The sequence below is a fragment of the Rhinopithecus bieti genome, unplaced genomic scaffold, assembly GCF_001698545.2.
Source record: "Rhinopithecus bieti isolate Rb0 unplaced genomic scaffold, ASM169854v2 scaffold_10685, whole genome shotgun sequence".
Taxonomy (NCBI): Eukaryota; Metazoa; Chordata; class Mammalia; order Primates; family Cercopithecidae; genus Rhinopithecus; species Rhinopithecus bieti.
In genome coordinates this window covers 1,242,952-1,252,007 of record NW_016806950.1, presented here as the reverse complement: position 1 = coordinate 1,252,007, position 9,056 = coordinate 1,242,952, and the positions used below count along the sequence as shown (strand labels likewise).

General features: G+C 42.6%; 1 long non-coding RNA gene across 2 annotated transcripts in view; it reads right to left on the bottom strand.

Moving 5' to 3' along the window:
- LOC108533969 (uncharacterized) overlaps positions 1-8,683 on the bottom strand; it is a 15,237-nt gene extending 6,554 nt beyond the window's left edge. Inside the window, exons 1-2 of one of the 2 annotated variants that reach the window (XR_001886858.1) lie at positions 8,105-8,683; positions 7,351-7,466 (exon numbers count right to left, since the gene is read on the bottom strand). This is a non-coding gene — a long non-coding RNA (uncharacterized LOC108533969). The remainder of the gene's footprint in view (positions 1-7,350; positions 7,467-8,104) is intronic. The other variant, XR_001886859.1, reaches the window with a different exon arrangement.
- Between the last annotated feature and the right edge of the window lie 373 nt (positions 8,684-9,056).

The following is a 9,056-nucleotide window of genomic DNA, read 5'->3' as shown; positions in this document are numbered from 1 at the left end:
AAAAAAAAAAAAAAAAAATTCAATATCGAATACAATGTATAGCAGAAGAGCTTCAAAACACTGGACCCTGGGGCCTCCTCAGCCAATGGATGCCGCGGATTCTCCCCTTCTTAGGACCTCTAGCACTTATAATATTGCTACTCCTCTTTGGACCCTGTATCTTTAACCTCCTTGTTAAGTTTGACTCTTCTAGAATCAAAGCTGTAAAACTACAAATGGTTCTTCAAATGGAGCCCCAGATGCAGTCCATGAATAAGATCTACCGCAGCCTGCTGGACCAGCCCACTAGTAGCTAGCCCATGCTTCGATGTTAATGACATCGAAGGCACTCCTCCCGAGGAAATCTCAACTGCACAACCCCTACTGTGCCCCAATTCAGCAGGAAGCAGTTAGAGCGGTCACCAGCCAACCTCCCCAACAGCACTCGGGCTTTCCTGTTGAGAGGGGGACTGAGAGACAGGACCAACTGGATTTCCTAGGCCGACTAAGAATCCCTAAGCCTAGCTTGGAAGGTGACCGCTTCCACCTTTAAACATGGGGCTTGCAACTTAGCTCACACCCGACCAATCAGATAGTAGACAGAGCTCACTAAATGCTAATTAGGCAAAACAGGAGGTAAAGAAATAGCCAATCATCTATTGCCTGAGAGCACAGGAGGAAGGACAATGATTGGGATACAAACCCAGGCATTCAAGCCAGCAATGGCTACCCTTTTTGGGTCCCCTCCCTTTGTATGGGAGCTCTGTCTTCACTCTATTAAATCTTGCAACTGTACAAAAAAAAAAAAAAAAAAGACTTTTAATTTGCCAGATCATAAGCTTATGTTGTTGAAAGTACAGTGAATCTATGGCATAATAGCAGTTTCTGGAAAAACATGACTTGAGGTCCTAAAATGCAGAAGGGAAAAATCAACTTTTGTCAGATGCCTACTTTGCTTTCATTTCATCTCTAATATTTTGGATGGGGAATCATCCAAAGCTTCTGACTGCAATAAGGTCAAGTGTAGCAGTGCGCAGCTGGGTTTCTTTTCCAGAATTAAAGGTATTTTGGGTGGTGGGGAGGGTCAGAGGACGAAGTAAAGATTGTGAGAAAGGAAAAACATCGGCATGGGGAGAACCTAGAATTGGGGACAGAAGACCTGGCACTAGGCTGTAGCACTGTTAGCACCTCTGATCTTGTTTTTCCTTATCTGTAAAAAAAAAAGATTAACAATGCTTTTCTGCCCACCTCTTGGGGAGAAGGGTATAATATAATTGGAAAAAAAAATTTTTTTTTGAGAAATAAGCAACACTGTCATTTATTATCCACCTGGTATCATTGGTAGATACCTGTATTCAAGCTATCTGGACATGAAAGCAGTCACATTTTAGAAGTCATGAAGTTGGTGCTAATGAACCTAATATACAGAAAAACACTTGAAAACACTTGAGAGGCAGGTGCGGTGGCTCACTCCTGTAATCCCAGCACTTTGGGAGGCTGAGGTGGGCAGATCACCTCAGGTCAGGAGTAGAGACCAGTCTGACCAACATGGTGAAACCCCGTCTCTACTAAAAATACAAAAATTAGCTGGGCGTGGTTGTGAGGGCCTGTAATCCCAGCTGCTTGAGAGGCTGAGGCAGGAGAATCACTTGAACCCGGGAGGTGAAGTTTGCAGTGAGCCGAGACCTCATCATTGCACCCCAGCCTGGATGACAAGAATGAGACTCCATCTCAAAATAAATAAATAAATGAATAAATAAACAAATATTAAAAAAAAAAAAAAGGAAGAAAAGCACTCGAATGTTTGTTCTGTGAATAGAAAGATTTGAGATTCAGAGCAAGTTCAGAGTTAGACGGTCTAAGAATGGAAAACCCCTCCATTCCATTAGAAGAACCAGATAGCAATTTCTGGTTAGGAAACCAGAAGCGCTCAGACTTCAAATAAAACAGCATCACTTGTACTTTTTATCTTCATGGTCAAGCAAACACAAACATAACTACATAGGCACACTCCTGTATGTATACCCACAGAATGCACCATTTTAATATTTCACAATAAAATGCCTCAGTTTTACTACCCAAGCTGCAGGGAGTGTTCATCTTTTTTTTTTTTTTTTTTTTTGAGACGGAGTCTGGCTCTGTCGCCAGGCTGGAGTGCAATGGCACAATCTCGGCTCATTGCAAACTCCGTCTCCCGGGTTCACACCATTTTCCTGCCTCAGCCTCCTGTGTAGCTTGGGACTACAGGCGCCCGCCACCACGCCCAGCTAATTTTTTGTATTTTCATGATACAAAGTAAGCTGTAAGTGTAAGACTGCCCCACCACTAGAAATGAAAAAACAATCAGCACTAAATCCCGGCTAGACTTGATTGTTTTAAAAAATGTGTATGTGTATGTGTGTGTATGTGTATGTGTATAATACTTAACTAGCACGCAGCCAATATTAAACTAAAAAAACGGTGAGATCAAAATTTTATTACAGTTTTTTTAATTTTTATTTTAAGAAAACTCAATCCTTGGCTAAGTGGTGATGAGACATTATGCTGACTGTGTTATACTATGAATGTACTAAAATAAACAGAAAGGTGAAGCAGTATGGTATTTCCAAAAGCAGTGCAAGTGGAGTGAAAGCATTTCCATATGAACCTGGCTTTAAAAACTGGGCTTTAAAAACAGTTAAATGTAACACAAGGTAAGAAATCATGATGGTCTTTTTTTTTTTTTTTTTGGGTCTGGTTTTCAGTTCACTGCCTTGCCAAGTTATGTATTTATTAAAGAAAAGGTTAAAGCATCATGAGTATTCACGGTCAGACCGACTGAGACTCAGGCCAATGATTTGTGATTGACAACAGTGAAAGGAAGCAAAGGTTAAAAAGGAGCGGGAAAAAAAAAAAAGGAAAATTAGATATTCCATATTGCACCTGCTTTTAACACATCAAAAAAGAGGGGATGGCTGCCATTTCTCGAAAAGATGCTATTGATAGAAACATGTTAGTGGATTTTCTCTAACCTTTAGGGTTAAATCTGTTCTTTAATTCCTCGGGATTATAAAATATTTAATATGCCACTTAAGTCCTTCAATATAACAAAGGCAACAGACAATGCACCTTCCCTATTGCTCCCTCACCAACCTCCTCGGTTAAGTTGAATGAGCCAATTACGAATTCTGCGCCTTTTCCCATCATTTCAACTAAAATCTGCTTTTGGAGGAAAAGGGAGCTCTGTGACTCTGCAGGAAGGGTAGTATTCCGTTGGGTCCCCTTTCCTACCAGCAGAAAAAATGTTTTATAACCTTGGTCGAATAATCCAATAGGCTTAAGGATGATGGGTAACACAAGGAGGCACAAGAAAATAACTTTTAACAAAGTAAAAGTAGTGACGCACACCTGTAATACCAGCACTTTGGGAGGCTGAGGCAGGTGGATCACCTGTGGTCAGGAGTTCAAGACCAGCCTGGCCAACATGGTGAAACCCTATCTCTACTGAAAAAATACAAAAATTAGCCGGGCATGGTTGTGGGCACCTGTAATCCCAGCTACTCCGGAGGCTGAGGCAGGAGAATCGCTTGAACTCAGGAGGTAGAGGTTGCAGTAAGGTGAGACTGTGCCACTGCACTCCAACCTGAACCACAGAGTGAGACCATGTCTAAAAAAAAAAAAAAAAAAAAAATTAGCCAGGCATGGTGGCAGGCACCTGTAGTCCCAGCTACTTGTGAAGCTGAGCCACAAGAATCACTTGAACCTGGGAGGCAGAGGTTGCAGTGAGCCAAGATCACACAACTGCACTCCAGCCTGGGTGATAAAGACTCTGGTTCAAAAAAAAAAAAAAAGTTTTAAAAAAAGAACACTTAAAATTTTACTCCCAAATGACCAGGTAACAGAAATAAGATCTCTCTAATCTAGTGTGTCCTACTTCTTTTTTTCTTATTTTGTCTCACATATTTGTTTATTCTCCCAGATCCTGTGTCCTACTTCTATCTAATTCAATGTAGGCTATGAAACTCCTCCTCCTCCTACCTAAATTAACACATCACAAATAATACATATATTTATGTGTTTCAGAAGTAAATTTTCATTAGATGCATAATTACTAATACACATTTCTGAATAGGCATTTATTTATTTTAAAAATTAAATATCCAGCCTTAGTACTATATACTGTTTGTTATTTTAAGTGGAGAAGGTAGCACTATTTAATAATCAAGGTATGTATCAATTCTGCTCCTACTCATTGACATTATTCAACAATGATTACTCAATTAGACTGCCTATGATTGTGTTTTCCCTATAACATACGCTAGAAAAAAAATCCTGGACATTGTGAGAGGTAAAATAGCATTAGCCTCATGTGCCACAGGAATAAATTTTCCAAAAATCTTTCAGTGTAGCCCTCTAAGAAGGCTTAAAAAAATGTTAAATATAATTTAATTTAGTGATTTAAAAAAGTCTTTGTTGAGTACATTAATAATGAATACTAGCTTGCAAATTTCATCTAATTAAATTTCCTACTACTGTTGAGTACCCACAGAATTATAGCTTGTGTAAGAATATTAACCAACCACGCACCTTGTAGAATATGGTACTGGGGAGTTGATTCCACTGGCTCTGTTCTTAAACTTTGAACCCCAATTTTTAAAATTAAAAGGGAAAAGTTATTTTTCAAATACAAGATACTGATCTAGTCTACAGATTTCATTACAAAATTCTGCCTTGTGATAATCCCCAAAATAATACAGAACAAGGCACAAACCAGTGATTTTTAACTTAGCAAAGTGAGCTTGGCATTTTATCCATCTGTCAAAACACAAGACTAGGCTTTCAGTGAAACAGCCGATGAGAATTCTCCCTCTGCAGCATTATCACATGCACCATCAATTACTGCCATACCTAAGTCTAGCATCATGCTAGCACATTAAGGCAGAAGGTATTCTATACAGAGTTCACTGGACCAGAAGGACAAAATTAGAAAGGGAGGTGGAGGCCAGGCAATTAGAAAGGGAGGTGGAGGCCAGGCGCCGTGGCTCATGCCTGCCCTGTAATCCTAGCACTTTGTGAGGCCCAGGCAGGTGGATCACCTGAGGTCAAGACTTCGAGATCAGCCTGGCCAACATGGGGAAACTTCATTTCTACTAAAAATACAAAAATTAGCCAGGGCGTGGTGGTGGGCGCTTGTAATCTCAACTACTCAGGAGGCTGAGGCAGGAAAATTGCTTGAACCCAGGAGGCAGAGGTCGCAGCGAGCCAAGATCGCACCACTGCACTCCAGCCTGGGCGACAGAGCAAAAACTCAAAAAAAAAAAAAAAAAAAAAAAGGGAGGTGGAGAGAAAGAAGAGAAGAAATTTTTAAAAGGTAGGCCATGCAATACTAACCAGATCACGGCTGCCTAGCTAATATGGGCCACCTGCTATGGAAGAAAAATGTTGAACACTCCAGGTTGTGTAAATTTCTGTAAACACCCAAACACAAACACACACAATACCAACCTAATTGGGAACATTAATATATGTTGATCCTTTACTATGTTACGGTTTTGAAAATAAAAGCTAAAGTTAAAATATCTGCACTCTCTAAATTGCCTTCATATTTTCCTGAGGAAGGAGCTAGTTAGTGTTTCTTAAGGGGAAGGGGGCTGGCTTGTCATGAGGGTTATAAAGATTAAGATTCCCTCTGACTTTTTTCCCCACTCAAGTTTTACCAGTAACTCACTGAAACCCTTATTAAATATGTACACTTAAGCACAAATACTAAATGCTGACGATAAGGACAAGTTCAGACATTTTAACAATGGACTGACTGTGTTATTTAAAAATAATGGGTGGGCTTTTTGCTGGGTACGGTGGCTCACACCTGTAATCCCAGCACTTTGGGAGGCCGAGGCGGGCAGATCACGAGGTCAGGAGTTCAAGACCAGCCTGACCAATGTTGTGAAACCCCGTCTCTACTAAAAATACAAAAATTAGCCGGGTGTGGTGATGTGCGCCTGTAATCTCAGCTACTTAGGAGGCTGAGGCAAGAGAATCGCTTGAATCCAGGAGGCAGAGGTTGCAGTGAGCCGAGATTGTATGCCATCGTACTCCAGCCTGGGTGACAGAGTGAGACACCATCTCAAATTTTAAAACATTAAAAAAAGTTAAATGGATTTTTCAAAATGAAAATAATATTCAAAAATTTAGAAGTTTTTTTTTTTGAGACAGAGCTTCATTCTTCTTGCCCAGGTTGGAGTGCAATCGTGTGGTCTTGGCTCACTGCAACCTCCGGCTACCAGGTTCAAGCAATTCTCCTGCCTCAGCCTCCCAAGCTGCTGGGATTACAGGTGCCCACCACCATGCCAGGCTAATTTTTTTCTATTTTTAGTAGAAACAGGATTTCACCATGTTGGCCAGGTTGGTCTTGAACTCCTGACCTTGGGTGAACACCTCCCTCAGTTTCCCAGATTATTGGGATTGATTATAAGCGTGAGCCAACGTGTCCAACCGAAGTTTTTTTTTTTTTTTTTAAACTAAGAGGTAAATAAATCTCCTTGTTCTATTGCTGATATCATCAGTGTCCAAAACTAAGCAGTGTGAAAAGATAGAAATAATCAACTTTTGACGAAAACTAGACATTTCTTCAGCTACATAGACCAAACTTGCCATGTTTCACAAGAGTCTGGTAAATAAAATGTATTACTCCTTAACTGTTTTTTTTTTGTTGTTGTTGTTGAAATGGAGATTTGCTCTGTTGCCCAGGCTGGAGTGCAGTGGAATCTCAGCTAACTGCAACCTCTACCTCCTGGGTTCAAGCGATTCTTGTTCCTCAGCCTCAGGAGTAACTAGGATTATAAGTGCATGCCACCACAGCTGGCTTTTTTTTGTATTTTTGTAGAGTTGGGGTTCACCATGTTACCCAGGCTGCTTTCAAACTTCTGATCTCAGGTGATCCGCCCACCTCGGCCTCCCAAAGTGCTGGGATTATAGGCATTAGCCACTGTGCCCAGCCCTTAACTGTTTCTAATGGAACTTTTAAAAAAAAATTTTCCATACATATTCTACTTCCACGTAGGAACATTTCATACATAATTATATTGCCCAGGAAAGGGCAATCTATAAAGGATCAAAATACATTTTACTCCTTTATTCAATTGACAAAATGCTAAACTTTACCTTGCTACCTTCAACAAAATATTAGTATGGGCCAAAAAGATATTTTTCCCCCATGAAAATTCTAACGTGTTTCTAGGTATTTTTGGACTGATTTCCCAACATATTAAATATTAGATTACACTCCAAACTCTGATTACTGTATGGCATGCAAGAAAACAATTCTAAACTGTATTGGTTATTAATAAGTTTAAGTTCATTCACATCAAGTGTCACACGAACACTACCTACCTAACTGGCTAAGACCCGAAATTAAGCAATGATCATCTGATAGATTCTGTAGGCTTGTCAAGTGGTGCTTGCTCAATGTCCAAGTGTCTTTCTTCATATTGATCAATGTGATTACCCTGAAAAAAGATGATGACAGCTATTTTTCAAGAGCAATAAATGTCAAATTTATTAACAGCCTATTTAAGTTTTTTCTTTCCTTTTTTTTTTTTTTAACCTAAAAGGAGACAGCAATCTTTTTCAGCAGACAATCAAAACCACACCACAAATTCCAACTTTTAAAAAATTTATGAAAAATGTTTTAGGGTCGGGCACAGTGGCTCACGCCTGTAATTTCAGCACTTTGGGAGGCAGAGGCAGGAAGATCACCTGAACCAAGAGTTCAAAACCAGCCAGGGCAACACAGTGCGACCCTGTTTCTGGGAAAAAAAAAAAAAAATTCAATTAGCCACACATGGTGGTGTGAACCTGTAGTGCCAGCTATTCAGGAGGCTGAAGTGGGAGGCTCACTTGAGCCCAGGAGGTCGAGACAACAGTGAACTGTGATCAAGCCACTGCACTCCAAGCATGAGTGACAGAACGAGACCCTATTTCAAACAAAACAAAACAAAACAAAACGTATTAGGAATCTAGGCCTAGCAATCTGAACTTTTCTCCTCCTAACAGGTGTTGAAATTGTCAACTAAAACACTATCAACCATTTGGGACACCAACCCTCTTAGACTGACTACATTAGGAAAACTATACGGATTCTTACCAACAGGCAGAGCGCGGCCGGCTCCCTCAGGGCCCTCCAGGATCCTCTGGCCCAGGCCAGCGGGTGAGCTGGGGGCTCCAAGACGGGCCGCGCCCCACCCTCTGCACACACCGGGGGCCCGTTGTGGCTGCCCTCTGGCCGGACCCAGGCCTTGAAGCTTCCGTACCCCACCTCGTTGACTGACGGCGGCGTCAGCCTCTCCCAGCCCGGACCCTGCCGGCCGCCTGGTTTCCCGGCCCAAGCCTGCCTGGCCTCGACGAAACCCCGCCGAGCCTCCGGGACGCGGCGCCTTTGGGTGGCGGCGGGAGTGGAGAGCCAGGAAGCCTGGTGGCCGCCCGAAAACCGCGCGGCGGAGGCCCTAAGGGTGCAGAGTGCCTGGCAAGGCGGCCTCAGGACGCAGGCACGGCCTTCTCTTTAGGCCTCGGAGCCGCGCAGACCCGGTCCCGGTGACCGCTGTGTCCCTATTCGTCGAGACCTACCTAGTCCTGCCCTCAACAGACAAAAGCCTTAACCGGCCTGGAAGGCGAGCGGAGTTCCAAACCAGGACGGGTAGAACGGTTAGCGGCCGTTGGGCGGTTGGTCTTCGTGCTACTAGATCTTGCTACTGGAAGAGAGAAATAGAATGACAGGCCACGTTTGGCCCGTTGGAAATGCCCACCACCCTTTGGGAAGACTTACTGGCGGTTTATAGAAGGCCTGTATATGTAATATGAAAAAGCTGCCCTCAGGCTGGGCGCGGTGGCTCAGGCCTGTAATCCCAGCACTTTGGGAGGCCGAGGTGGGAGGATCACCTGAGGTCAGGAGTTCGAGATCAGCCTGGCCAACATGGTGAAACCCCGTCTCTACTAAAAATACCCAAAAATTAACTGGGCGTGGTGGCGGGTACCTGTAATCCCACTACTTGGGAGGCTGAGACAGGAGAATCGCTTGAACCCGGGAGGTGGAGGTTGCA